We start from the raw sequence: 16,083 nt of genomic DNA on the forward strand, positions 1-16,083 counted from the left end.
GCCAAATGTTCCCTTGGGTTCGTTGACCAAGTAGGGCAAGACAGTGCAAAGTTGTCCATGGTTCGAACCACTGTTTTACAGCGAAAAATTGTTTGATACATGTACTTACACAATTTTGAAATTCTAGTTTTCAAGAACCTATAGCTAAGAAGAAAATGCCATCTTTCAACTCATGTTTTTCATTCACAGCATATCCTAAATGCTACTGCTTCTTTGGGAGCCTTCTGAAAATTTCACATTGGAATAAATTGCTTCTCCTGTGTTACCAAGTTAAATTGCTTTCTGTAGCTGTTCTAACTCTTACATTTAGTTGAAAGAGTTACAACTCATGGAAGCTTTTAAAGGATAAGCATTATATTGTATGTATCTGCCTTGCAATTGTATTAATCACAGTATCTGAATATAGTAGTTGATAAATATATATATATTTGTTGACTTGAACAATAATAGAAATTTGGAGAAACTAAGGACCAGATTTATCATTTTGTCCCATCACCTAATTTTTTGATAAGTTCACTGATAGCCAGGGATGTTAAATACTTTTTCTGGTTGCACGTATCTGGTGGCTGAGACAACAATGTATAAGACAATGTCCTTATGCTTCTCTTGTGTTCTCAAGACAGAAATTTCTTGTTTGAGTCCTTTACCTTTTTTCATTTTCCACATTCAAATAAGAATCTGATGTCTGTTTCCTAAGTATATATGAAATTCATTCATCCATTTCTCTTAATTTTTAATGACTGTGCTCTAATCCTGGGCATTGCCATCTCCCACCCAGATTACTGCAGACACATCCTGATGGCATCCTGGCCTCCAGGCTTTCCATTCTCTTTGTTGCATCCAAGTGGTCATTGACATGCTTGAACCATCCTTTAACATCCAACATAAAATACAACTCCTTTATATGATTTATAACAAGCCAATTTACATGTCTATCTCTACGATTCACTTTCGCCATTCCCCATCTGACATTCTATGTTCCATATGACTGCCATTATTGCAATGGTTAGCACCTCTATCATGTCAAATAATTATCTTTTCATTTTTGTGGTGGGAATAATTAAGGATCATATGATAGTTCTATTTGTAATTTTTTGAGAAACCTCCATATTGTTTTCCATAGTGGCTGAACCAATGTACATTCCCACCCACGGTGTTCAAAAGTTCCATTTTCTCCACATCTTTGCCAACGCTTGTTATCTCTCCTCCTCTTGATGATAGCCCTTCTAACAGATGCGAGGTGATATCTTATGGTTTTGATTTGCATTTCTCTGATGATTAGTGATATTAAGCATCTTTTCATGCACCTGTTGGCCATCTATATGTCTTCTTTGGAAAAATGTCTACTTGGTTCCTATACCCATTTTTTAATTGAATGGTTTGGGTTTTTTTGTTATTGATTTGTATGAGTCCTTTACATATATTGGATATTAACCCCTTATCCAATACATAGTTTGCAAATATTTTCTCCCATTTTGTAGGCTACATCTTCATTTTGTTGATTGTTTCTTTTGCTTTGCAGAAGCTTTTAAGTAGTCCCACTTGTGGTAGTCCCACTTGTTGATTTTTGCTTTTGTTGTTTAATATCATTTTTTGGATCTTTAGGCTTACCTATAATATATACCTTCCACCTGAACCACCACCCTCCATCTGACCCCTGCTTCTTCTAGGTAACTCCTATCTACTTCATGTCCTCAACTCAGACATTAGCTTTTCAAGGAAGCTTTCCCTGACACATTATTATTACCAGTCCAGCTACCATTGCTCAGTATTTCATGTTTCATAACATTTGATACACTGGTAAATTTTATTGTTTAATTGTCAGTCTCTTTGCATCATAAACTCAGAGGGCAGAGTCAATGTCTGTCTTATTTCCTTTTTTTTCAATCAAGTCTGTTAGCATCTGCTCAATTCTCTTTGACTAATAAATGAGTAACATTTACTGATAGCAATAAATAATCACTGTCATTTGCCACACACTAGGCTAAGTGCTGTGCATTCACTTTCCCGGGAAAAAATTGGTTAATAAGAGTGAGTAAATTTTCCAAGTCCCAGAATTATTAAGTGGGAAAAGCTAAACATAAAATCATGAGCACTTGTCCATTGTTGATAATCCTGACTATTGTAACATTTCTAAAATAATTCTAAGCCCTAGGAAGAGATTTATTTTGATGTTGAATTAAATACTTTCAAATTTGCTTTTTCCTAAAAGGAACTTTAATTAATTCTAAATTGTGTTTTTATAAACCTTACAATTTCCTCATTGTATCCTTTTGTTCAAAAGATACAATCAAATGATGCTGATGTTTTTGTCTTCCATCTCTTAACTTGCTGTTTTTACCAAACAGTGAGCTATATTTCCCTCCTTATTCTGACCATAGCATTAAAAACAAAATTTTGTTGTGCTTATTACATTCCATGAACTAATATATCCTTAAATTGTCTTTCTAGCAAACTCTTCCTTGTTCAAACCACAGATTTTCTTTAATGTAAATCCAATTATCTTACTTCCTTTTATTCTCTGTGTCTACTGTAAGTGACATCATTATATCCTCTAAATGCTGACAAGATTTTAACTCATAGAGCTCATTTTTTACGTTATTATAGTTTTATTTTTAGATGATCATTTTATTTATTTGTATATATTTTCTAATTACTTTACTATTTGTTATTTACTATTTTCTATTATTTATGTTCTTGAGGTTAGATCCATTGTGTCTATCTGGTGGACATACAATATAATGAAGCACTACTGTACATCTCTTCACATGATGTACATCTCTTCATACTTCATGTTCAGTGACATCATGTTGGTAACTTAAGATCAGCAATGGTGGAGTGTTTACACCAAGGAAACCAGCAAAAAAAATCTCAATTAGGGCTTGATTTACTGTTTTGTTGATTGTATGGACTTAAAGTGATGGAGAAAATGTTAATAATCTATATTAACTTATCTGTAGCCATTAAATTGTAAATAGCACAAAAAATGAGAAAATATTCTTCTGGTGTTTGAAAACTGTTATCTAATTCAGTAAAGACGTTGCTCATGTCATCGATTAGTGAGAGAAGTTCCAACATACATCTTCATGTTTCTCTTTCCTCTTTTTTGTTAAACTAAATGAAAATAGCCAACATTACAATGGAACTACGCTCATTTGTGAAGTCTTAATAACTCTGTTATGTTGTTTATTGAAAAAACTACCTGAAGAGATAAAATAAGTGCCTGTACATATAAACAGAAAATGTTACACACTATTTGAGATAACTGATGCTCTTGTTGAAACTCATCTGTTTATCCCTGGATTCCAATTTAATACTAATCTTCCATGGAAGCAGTGATATATTCTGTATTATTGCAGAATGCAATAAGTCGTATCATTCCATTGGCTATGTTTTCTTTTGAATAAGCTCACAACATTGGCATTCATCTTAACCTATGTTTCTGACTGCCTTTTGACAATAACTTTCTAAACTTATCTGTTCTAGATTCTTCTACTGGTACTGGTACTAGTAGTACTGGTAGTACTGGTACTAGTACTCTACAGCCTTTCTCATTGCCTTCTATGCTTCAACTCTCCTTTCCCATATCTCGTGGGTTTAAAAATTAAATATTTCATTTTCCAGACATCCTTGGTACTAAGAAGTAAATGTTGCTTAGTTTCCTCTAATGAAATGTACTAGTATTAGTGTTGAAATGTAGAAATGGGAGCAGTAGTGCCAAGTTAAAGTGTTTATGAACATGGGTGTTTCTAGCTGACATCACGTTACATTGTCTAGTTACTAGCTTCAAGAGCAAAGAGAAGCTGTGGCTGAAGCAGTGGGGTAGAGAGTGTCAGTAGCTGTTTTCTTATTTCTAGATCACAAGACCAGTAAAAAATCCAGTGAGTCTTCTCTCAACCCTGATTTCTCCTAATCTAAACCTTTTGATGTTTTGATATTTATTTCATTATATTAAATCCTTTCTCTTTGAACATCTAGAATTTTTTCTAGTTCCTGCTCTGGGCCCTGACTGCCATACTAAGAATATATCATCTTTAATAACAAATAATAGAGTTTTAGAGAATATACCTTGGAGTACTAACTAGTTCTCTAATTCTTAATGTATTTATATATAACATTAAATAACTTTGATATCAAAAGAAATTATTATAAATCATTTTACTATCTCCTCTGGCAGATATACAAATTTATATCAATTGACAGTAATACAAGATGATGAAAAGAGGTTTCTAGAAAAATGTTTGTGATAAAAGAGTACCTGTGTACACAGAATGAGGATTCCTTTAGGGAAAGATAAACAACGTATTTGGAACAGGCAAGGATACACCGAAGGAGAGTAAGACTTAACTGAAATGTTGAAGGAGCCATAGAGAATCTAGACTGGAAGATGATAGTATTTATCACAAAAAGAATTAAAAGGAAGGGAGATGAAATTTTTCAGATATTTGGAGCTGGAAGAATTCAATCTTCACATGTCTGGACTATGGTTAAAATGTGTTGGGATCAAATAGGGTCAGAATAAATAGCCTTTAAATTCTTAGAAAATCCTGAAAATATATTACTGAACCTTAAGCTACCTAATGAAGATGATTATAAAGTCAGTGTACAAGGCATCCTTTATATCTGTTGTCAGCATCCATTGCTCCTTCTTCTATCAATTGCATCCAAGTTTCTGCTGTGGAAACTAACCCCTCCCCTCCTCAGACCAGGTAAATTGAATAGGGCTGAACTCACACGCTAGGTTGAGCACCAGACACCTGACTTGGTCTTTTTAGAGAAATTGGTGCAATCTCTTGGCCATAGACAAACAGCTGGGAATTGTCCCATGACACAGAGCAATGAAATCCCAGGTGTCTTTCTATTGCTTTGTTAACTTTACATGTGACATAAGCTTGGGATTGCAGGTTTTAACATGTGAAGAAATCCAGACTGGAGTAAACGATGCTTCAGGATGAAATAAATCAACTGCTTGGCTCTGTCACGATATGAAGCAGTTTAAGTTACTGTATATCCTTTGATGTACAGATTTTTTTTATTATATCCATTTGAGTTCACTATTTATTCCTTATAATCAAAAAATCCTCCCTAATCCATTCAGTTTTGAATAAGTAAGGCAACGGGGAAAGCAATAGACTGATTATAATTGAACGCAGGAATGGATATTGCAAACAAATTGAAACAAGGGAAAAGTATTTCTCAATGACAAATTCATTTCAGGCACTAAAATCAGAATACAGTTTTTGCACTATACCCATGAGAAATATAGAATTAGTCATTTTTCTTCTCAGTGTAATTATTAGTGCTCAGAAAGTGTATGCAGAAATAGAATTCAAACCTGGGTCTTTCAGATTTCAAACGTCTCGTGGTTTCAGCATTGACATTTACTGTGACTAAACCTCTCCAGTGATTCTATACAAAGGCTGAGAAGATTTGACTGCTTCAAAGCTGGTTGGCATAAAGTTTCCTTTTGTTTGATGGCTGCCATTGAGAACAAATATTACCCTTCATTAGCGTGCAATAAAAATTTCTATCAATAATACAGATTCCCAATAATATAGCACATGGAAATTCATTATCAGTCTACAGGATATTTTAAACAATGAACATACTAAGTATAATTTGCATCATGATTAAATGTTACAGTATAAGTGCTCAAATATTATTTCATTTGAACTAAACCCAAAGAATAACCCCATTGTTATTATTTTACTCAAAATTTATATAAAAGAAGCAGGAATTCCATTTTCTCTTATTATTTTCTCTATAGTGAGCTCATTTCCTTTTTCACTTCTCCTGTCATGATGGGTAGAAAATGATTCAGTTGCCAGAAAAAAAAAATAATTTAAACTTATACAGATACACTCCAAATAAGCTAACAGTAGGGAATGATATCTATGGTATTTCCAGAAAGGTTCTTGATCTGGAGTATTAATCATTATAAATGTAAAATGTAATGTTTTAAAAAAATGAAATATTATTGATCAAAATAAGAGCACTCTCTATAAAATAAAACACAGAATCCTAAAGAAATGCATTTAGGCAATGCTTTTAAGATGTTCTAAAGAAAAAGAAATAGGGCTGGCTCCGTGGCTTAGCGGTTAAGTGCGCGCGCTCTGATGCTGGCGGCCCAGGTTCGGATCCCGGGCGCGCCCCGAGGCACCACTTCTCCGTCCAACCGAGGCCGAGTCCCACGTACAGCAACTAGAAGGATGTGAACTTATGACATACAACTATCTACTGGGGCTTTGGGGGGGAAAAAATGAATAAATAAAAAATCTTTAAAAAAAAAAAAAAGAAAAAGAAATAATTAGTTCTTACTGTAAATGGAAATGGAAGAGGAGATCAGAGTAAATCCCATTCCTAAATCATCTAACCCAAGCTATAAATTAAATGATTGTGTAGAATTAGTTGAAGTATTTTAAAATATGGGATGAACAGAGATGCCAGATTTGGGTAAAAGTCTGTAGACAGGTGATTCCTTGGAGAAAATCCAGAAACGAACTGTTGGAAGTATATTTTAAACCTAATATTCTCCTTTGTCAGAAGCAAATAAACAATTTCTGTTATAATTAAGATAACTGTAGTATGTAATTCAAAAATGAAATACTAAGCTGAATAATGATTCTCATCTTTTTTAGAGCCAAAGTCCTTCACAATTCTCTCCAGGATTTATGATAATTCGTAGGACATTGAATAACCAAAACAATCTTTAAAAAGTACAAATTACAGGGACTTATACTACCTGATTTCAATTCTTACTATAAAACTACAGACTTCAGTGCCTTGTGCTATTTGAAAAAGGTAGACAAATAGATCAATATAACATAACAGAGAGTCCAGGAACAAACCTGCACTGATCTGATTAATTGATAATTCATTTTCAAAAAATTTACCCAAGTAATTTGGTATGGAAAGCAAAGACTAATCAAGCAAGGCTCACACGTTAACTGAAAAAACATGTGGAAATAATGAAACTCAAACTTGATCTCATACTCTCACATAAATTTTTTCAAGGTATCAGATATAGAAATGTAGAATTTAAATCTATAAGTGTCTAGAAGAAAATCTAGACTATTTTTGCAACTTAGGGGTAGGGAATAATTTCTTAGATGATGCATATAGCAAGTAACAAAAAACAAATGATATATTAGAATTCGTTAAAATTAAAGTCTTCTTTAACTGTTAAGAAAATAGACAATCCACAGACAGAGAATATTTTTTGCCAAATAAAGATCTGACAAAAGACTTGTTAAAAAAAAATATAAAGAACTCCTACAATTAATACAAAGACAAAGAGACTCCTCAAAAATAGGCTAAAAAAACAAATGGACATTTTCCAGAGGAATGCATATAAATGGCCAGTAAGAACGCTAAAATATTTTCAACATTAGTCATTAAGGAAATATAAATTTAAATGATGAGATACCATTATATATATATCGGCTAGAATGGCTAAAATTTTAAAAACTATCGACAATAAAATATCGATGAGGATATGAATCAATTGGAATTCTCATACATTGCTGGTAGGAGAACACACGGTAGTTTGTCAATGAACTGTGATAAGAAATTGAAACAAGTGGTCATATACACCCCAATACCTAAAGGTTTATTTTTCTATGCTAAGAATATATTTCAAAACCACCATACATATCAGGAAAGTTTAAGTGTATAATTAATTATTTGATATTAATTTGATGTGTTTTTAATCAGTGAGGTTTTTCTTGTGTTACTGTTTTTTCAGTGATTAAATTAAAATGGCTGGAAATTACACGTTAACAATTTAGAATTGAAGATTACTTCATTTTTAACAAATGTGGATATTTCATAAATAATGTTTATGGAAAAATAAAAATAAAATTACTTTCATAAAAGAGTTTTGAATATTCTGATGTACCTCAGCACATGTTCAAGAGTCATCAACTTTGGGGCATTGTTCAGTGTGTCAATATTTAATTATGAATGCTTGTGAATATTGTAAATTTAAATATTGGTTAAAATTCTTGTATTTAACAATCTTTTTAAATTGTTTTATTTCCTCAACTTCATTTTCTTTCTATTCCTCCAAGTCTTATTGATATAATAGAAACCAATATTGTTAGAAAAATACAGTGGTATCTGTCCCGGGATCCTAGGTTTCTCATGATGGATGCTTAATATATATTGCTGAGATCTTTGAGAAACCTCTTGCTGTCCATATTTTTAAAAAATTCCAGATGCAAATTTTACATCACAAAAATAGTAAAGGGGGACAGATAGTGTAAAGTAATTTTAGAGAAGGCAATATACATGGAAAAATATCACACAAAAAAAGGATAACCAACATAGCTACTTTTTTTTTTCATGAGGAAGATCAGCCCTGAGCTAACATCCATCTCCAATCCTCCTCTTTTTGATGAGGAAGATTTGCCCCAGGCTAACATCTGTGCTCATCTTCCTCTACTTTATATGGGACGCCGCCACAGTATGGCTTGCCAAGCGGTGCGTCAGTTCTCACCCGGGATCCAAACCTGCGAACCCTGAGCTGCCGAAATGGAGCACACGCACTTAACCGCTGTGCCACAAGGCCAGCCCCCATAGCTATTTTTTATTGACTGCTTATTCCTGTGCATTACATTTAACCTTTTATAGTACATACTAACGCCTTTGCTAATGAAAAAAGTTAACATTTTATAATGTGGGAAGTCTCGATAAAATAATTTAAATTTATTAAGGCTATTATAATTTTTAATTAGCATAACATTAAAAAATTACCATTTTTCCACAAGTATTATTTTTATTCAGGTGTACAGTAACTTAGTAAGGTAAGGGCACCATTACTATTTTATTTTATGTATTAAAAATTGAAAGTTAGAGAATTTAAGTAACTTAGACAATACCTACCAGACATTTTTTCTCATGTATTTATAAATTACTTCTATATATGTTCAAACTACAGAGATAAATAACATAGTTTTTTTATTTTTTACTGAAAAGGAATATGGTGTATCTCATAAGGACAGATTATCTCCCCTTTGTCCTAATGCAGAGATTACTTATTGAGATTTGCCAACCAAATCTAACATTTATGGCTACTGATTTGCTTTCCACAGTGGACTAGAAACAGCTAATTAAGTGCAATTTATACTAGACAGATGTGAGAAGCTGATAATAGAAAATATATTATAAACAGGAGCAAGAGAAATATGACAGGCTGATAGCAAAGAAGGAAATGCTAAAAAAAAGAAGTCTTACAAAGTTAAAAAGAAAATGACAAGAACTAGAAAGATATTGTGATCAGAGGCAGTTAGTGTTCTATATAGTTCATAACTAGTAAAATGTTTATGAAACTCAATAGTGAAATAGCTACCTCTTTGGTATCTCTCAATCACTGGCACTTTAAATCTATTTGAGACTAAATTGTAACAGATTGCATGTTTGATCAATCACTATATGATAGGCACTGTTCCACGAATTTCAAATGTATTACATGGAAGGTAAAGAAAGAGAGGTGGGTGCAACTTTGGCCACCGAAAACCAACCCTGAGTAAGTATGCAAAACATTCAGCCAAAGCAAGGGCCCAATGTTAGTGCTAGCTTTTGTGGCCCTTATAGTTGATATTCAACCCATCGCTTTTATTGTGCATCTACCTCAGCCCATCACGCTTAATTCAGAACATAACCCTGATATAAATTATAAATGCAGATAGAGAAACCCCCAGCAATAGTATTACTCTTTTGAACTCATAGACAAGCGTGACTCCACACTGATTTCTCTGCCATACTTGGTGGATAGATATCAAAGTAGGTCTGACTGTTGGGGCCCCTGGTATAATACGTAACCGAGTGACTGTCCTGCACACTTAGGCCTACAGGATTAAAACATGGGACTTGGCACCAAGCTGGAAGTGTCGATTGATTTCCTGGAAATGTCTGGGACAACCTAATAATTCTACTTGCCAAGATTTTGTTTCAACTCACTATACTCCTTCACCACTTACATTTTCTTTTACACTTTTTATGGTTTTCAATCAGGTGATTCCCTGCATTTCTTTCATTATTTTTACTTTGACAGTCACAGGTTTTAAAATCAAATCCTCTATACCACTTTTCAGCTGTTAGCGTTGCATTGAATAAGCGGGACACGTAGAAAGTAAGCAGAAAACAACTTTATTGGTCTCTTCCTCTGAGATGTAGTAATATCTGCTCTTTTGTTAAAATCTAGGGAGGGTCTCATGACTTTTCTAGTCATTTCCAGGTAAAGAAAGTTCCATTGAATTTAGATTCAAAAAATGTCTCACTTCAGTAATTAGACTATCCAGTCCATTTCAATAGTTATAGCTCTGAACTTCAGTTAAAATTTCCCCCTCCCCTGACCTGGGCCAGCTTCAAGCCAGAAAGGCTGTAGTCAGAGGAGGTGGGGAGAGGGGGGAAGGAATAGTCAACTTCTCTTTTATTTCTTTCACTTTCCTTGGGCTTCTACTCCTCCCCCAAATTCTGGCTTGCTATATATACCAAGTTAAGTTTGCACTGGGTGAGGACAAGTAGGGAGGAAAAGTAAGGGGCAGAAAATATCTCACTTTATTGGCACTCATAATTTGTGTTGAGGTTTCTATTCTACAACACTAAGACATAATAAATATTTTAGTTGAGCATTTGTTTTTGATGTCTTCTCACTCAGGGTTCCAGAATATAAACTCTGAGGGCAGTGCATGTTGTCAGCTGTGTGCTCTGTTTCATCATCAATGTATAGGCAAGTGCCTAACATATCTTGTACTTCATAACTATCGATTGAATTGATAAATTTAATTTTAACTTAAATTTAAAACTACATTAAAATGGAATTGTAATGATTAATACATTGATTCATAATCCTGTAAACCTACAAGTATAATTTATTTTTCTTATATTTTGTGTCTTAAAAGTCAATATCAGAATAACACTACATCACATAGTTTTGGGTTTCCATGGATACAGACTATCTACATTGAAAGGACTTGTTATAGTTTTAGTTACATGTTTTTAGCAAAATCAAAGACCAGGTGTTCTTTGACTATAGCATAGTATTTGCTTAATATTTTAAAACGCCTGTATTCATCAAATAATAAAGCTATCACAGAGCTAAGGTTTCTATTATTGTTAATTGAGTACGTTTATATCTTTCTTTACAAAAGTTTCATTGGTTTGTCACTATCATATGTGGAGATAAATTGAATAATAAAATTAAATGGATTTGCTTCACAAACCTTTAAAAATAACCTTCATTTTGAGGCTTTCTTAGTATAAGACAATACTAACTAGCTGATATTATTTCTGAATATTCCGAGTCTGAAATAGTGTAAATCGTATTTTGTAACTAAAATTAGTCAAATTAATAGTTTATTCTCCTGCATACTTATTTTAGGGCTATGCTATCAAAGAATATGCATAGTCTTTGATTCATATTTAAAAACACGAAAATAAAGCAAAAACAGCAGACACTCCATTTGTGAAAGCACTCTATATTTCTAAAAGAGTTATCTCAAGATATTTTCTTTAAATGATCACAGTATATTGTAGTTTCACAGAGGAATAATGTGCAATAGCAAATTCACCCAAGAGTAATTCAGCATGTCGTTGAAGGAAACGTGAATTATTATCATGTCTCCCATTATCCTGCTCCAGTGCTGATCCTTTATATAAAGCAGAGTTATTGATTCATTTATTCACTAAATGCTTATTAAGTACCTGCTGGGTTAAAACGTGAATAAAACATATATGGATACTATTGTTTTGGGAAGACAGGTAATAAAATGTCTACCTTTCAAATGTGTGATTTTAAGGCCCCAGTAAAATATTTGAAAGAGGTAGCATGTCACACAAATAGCTACATTAGAAACATACTTTTTAACTGTTTGGAGCCCAACAAAGTTGGGATTAAATGGTTATAATGGTTATACTACCTAATATTATACTTAACAAAATTGAGCTTAAGTCACGATTATACTACTAATATATACCTAATATTACAATATACCTAATACCATGTGAGCTTGCAAAGCCTCCGGGCTTCATTTACGTAATAAAATTAAGTGGATTTAATAATTATTACTTTGCCATTCCTAAACCATAAAAGAATTAATATATGGAAGACACATAAGTATCCAGTATGCAGTGAACAAAGCATAGACTCAGTTCCACTCTCTAGCTATGTGATCCTGAGATATTTTATTTTCTTCCATATACTTTAGTTTACGTGTTTGTACATTTTTGAAATTCTGCAGATGATTTCCTTTAAAAAGATTGAATAAAACCACTCTTTATAACAGAGATAATCAATTAATTTGACTACATTAAAATGAAGAATTTGTTCATCAAAATTATCATAGAAGGAGAAAAATATAATCCTCAAAATGAAACAATACAGTTCCTACATATATAACTGATAAAAGATTCATAAAGGAATGCATAATCAAAAGAATTTATAAAGGAATCATTCAAGTCACTAATAAAAATACACAAAGCCCAAAGTACAAGTGGGCAAATGACTTCTGTATTTCTTTCACAAAAGAGAAAAGATAAACGGTCAATAATTCATTGAAACCTAGGAAAATGCTCTCAGTCACATTAGTAATCAGGAAAGGCAAACAAAAATAGCAATGAGAGATTATTAGACAATGGCAAAAATTAAAATGTCTGGCAATATTGTTATAAAAATGTTAGTTCTCGTTCATTTTTAGATAGGAGTATAAATTAACAAAATCACTCATTTATAGTAAACTTAATAAATTAAAACCTAATACTCCAGAAGTGTACTCTTTCTTATATAGCCCCAAATAATTTATGCACATATGTATGTGGATACACATACGAGAATATTTAGAGCATCATTATAACCTATAGCTGGACACCAACTCTCCATCAGCAGTAGAATGCCTAAACTATGGTACATTCAAAGAATAAAATGTTACACAGCAAGCAAAGTGAGCAAAATAGAGCTAGTTACAAAACATGGACAAATCTAGCAGACGAAATGTTTTACAGAAAAAACAAGACAAAAAAATACATATGGTGTCATTTCATTTATATAAAATTCCAAAAACAGTATAAATTAAACTATTCTATTTAAGAGTATATGCTTAGGTGGTAAAATTAAAAAGAAAGATAAACAACAAAAAATATCAAGACTGATTTTATCTAAACTGGGGAGAGAAGGTTATGATTTCCAAAGAACTCATCGTGGATTCCGGTCATGTTCTATTTCTTGGCCTGAGCAGTGGACATGTGCCTGCTCTTTTATTCAGTGTATTGTACATTTTAATATTATACATCTATATGCATATGCATTATATTTCAAAATAAGTAGAAATGTTTAAAATCTGATGTGCTACATAAACTTCCCAGTAACTTTCTTAAAATCTTAAATCTCTCCAATTCAAAATAGCAATTGATATCTTTTTTCCTCACACTGTAACTGATAGTGAACCAAGTGGGCTCGTCTCCTGGTGAGTTAAATAAGTCTCTACACCAGCGGAAGTTGTCTCACAAAGTAAAGTGTTTTTGCAGCAAATAGGAGGCCATGAGGAATCATTTCCAAAGTCATGGCATCCCCAAACAAAGGAATGCAGGAACTTTTATTTCAGTTGGGGAATGAATATTCAAAAGGGAGAGGCGGGTATTCGCTTGTACAGGCTCAGTTGGAGAACATGCTTCCACATAATGAGGCCTAAGCTCCTCCTGGAGAGATGTTTGCTTTAAAAATAAGGCAAAGGTCATGGGCATAGCTCTTGTGGTGAGGCTTGGTCAGTTTCAGGATGGCTGGTGGTTACATCTCCTTAACACACAAAAGGAAAAGAAACAACTTGGAAAAACAGTTAATTGCTTTCAAACCCACCTTTGAGTTTCTCCATGCGCCTAGTTGGTGACATAACCACACCAAACATCTCGGCCTTGTGTTTCACTGCTCTTCCTCACATTAATCAAGAACTGCCCAGAACATCTCTTGAGATCATCTCTGAACAAGCTAAGGCTTTGCCTTGGAGCACCCTTCAGCCCATTTCTTTACCGAATCTGACCCTTCCCTCAAGTCTAGCTTAACTATCACGCACCTTGTGAAGCATAACATCTCTAATGTTAGATAGGCTGATGTATCTGTTGTAGAATTCACAGAAGCATTTGTTATTTAACTATTTATGTTCTGCTCTAACAGCTGGCCTACTCTAACCAAATCTTTGGATTTTTCAAGGTAATATTTTAAAACAAAATAAAACAAAACAAAATAACCTTTTAATTAGAGTTTATACCTAAAGGTTATTTTCTCAGGTTGAGAAAGGAGAAGTTTGTAATACCAAATATTTATTAAAATGTCCCGTATATGGTTGTAGCTAGTTCTATTTGCTTATGAATTTCAAATTTAATAAACAAATTTAGTATTCATAATCATATATCTAATATCTTACTGAATATAGAAAAAAATGTGCCTTGAAGCTTAGCCAACAGAATTTTAAGCTAAAATATTCAAATTTGAATTTAAAACTTGAAGAATAATGTTTGATTCCAAACGTGTTTATGTAGAACTATCTAAAATGTATATTAAAGCATCTTTCAATGAGATACATCTTGACAAACCCTACCACTTTGGGTCACTTATTTCCCTAATGGATCTTCTTTTTGCGACTTGTTTAAAAATGCATGCTTCGTGCCAATTTCATTGCCTAGTACTATTAAGGTTTGCTATTTTAAAGAAACTGTTTAGATTTTTTTACTTGTTCAAATCTATTGCAAAAAAATAGTTTCTGCAACTGACCATATTTCAAATTTTTACATTTAGGTGGGAAAGTAATAATCTTTATTATTGCAGAGAAAAATGTATAATAAGGTCTATAAAAATAAACATATAAACATCCAAAAGAAATTACTTGTATGTTTATATATGTTCTCTCCAGCATCATTAATTTGTCCTCTCTGTTAGATCATTTGCATTACCATAAATTTGATGTAATTTCTTTCAAGTTAAAAAAAATCTCCTTTGACACCATACTTCTTTCAAACACCTACTTCCTTCCCATTTTCCTTTTATTGCATCAGTCATTTAAAGAGTCAAGAGTTGCTATATCTGCTGTCTCTACTTACTTCTTGTCATTCTCTCTTAAACCACTCCAGTAAAGCATTTGTTTCCTTCAATCCACTGACACTGTGAATATTCAGGCCACATTTGACCTCAACGTGAGAAAATTTCTTCCTTTCTTCTTTTTTTTGTTATGAGAACTTAAGATCTACCCTCTAAGCAAAGTGTAAGTATACAGTACAGTGTTGTTAACTATCATCACGTTGCTGTATATTAGATATCCAAAACATTCATCTCGCATAACTAAAACTTTGTACCTCTTGGCCAAAATCTTCTCGTTTCACCCTCCCTCCGGCCCCAATTGGACACTTATTTCACACCATATACATAAACTCAAAATGTATTAAAGGCTTAAATGTAAAACCTGAAACTGTAAAATTCCTAGTAGAAAACATAGGGGAAAATCTTCTTGACATTGGTTTGGGCGATGAGTTTTTGGATATAACACCAGAAAAGCACGGGCAGCAAAAGGAAAAAGGACAAGTGACATTGTATCCAACTAAAAAGTTCGGGTCCCTAAACTCTTGAGTCACACTATCTAACCATCTAATCCTCAAATATATTTGTCTATGAGGCATCTCAAACTAAAGGCGTCTAAAAATTAACTCTTTGTTTCTGGAAACTCCTACATTCTGCAGATCTCATAGGATCCCTCATCTTAGTAAAATTTTCTCTCTTCTTCCCATAGCATGGGACAAAAATACTCAGTTACCTTTTACTTTTATTCATACACATTACTCTTCCCTATATCCAATATATCAGCAAACTCTATTGTCTTCACCTTTAAAATTTGTCCAAAATTTAACAATTTCTTACATTTTTCCATGGCTAAATACTTGCACTATTAATACCGGAGTCCTTGGCCCCATTTTCTCTATGCCATTTTCTACATGCATACACTATATCTTACAGTTAGGGGTGATGTAAGCCTGTAGATTTAGCTGCTTTCAGAGGATGATCTTTTGCAGCATCTATATCAGACTACCACAAACGTGGAT

The sequence above is a fragment of the Ceratotherium simum genome, chromosome 8 (assembly GCF_057802395.1).
Source record: "Ceratotherium simum simum isolate JZ-2026a chromosome 8, ASM5780239v1, whole genome shotgun sequence".
NCBI classification, from domain to species: Eukaryota; Metazoa; Chordata; class Mammalia; order Perissodactyla; family Rhinocerotidae; genus Ceratotherium; species Ceratotherium simum.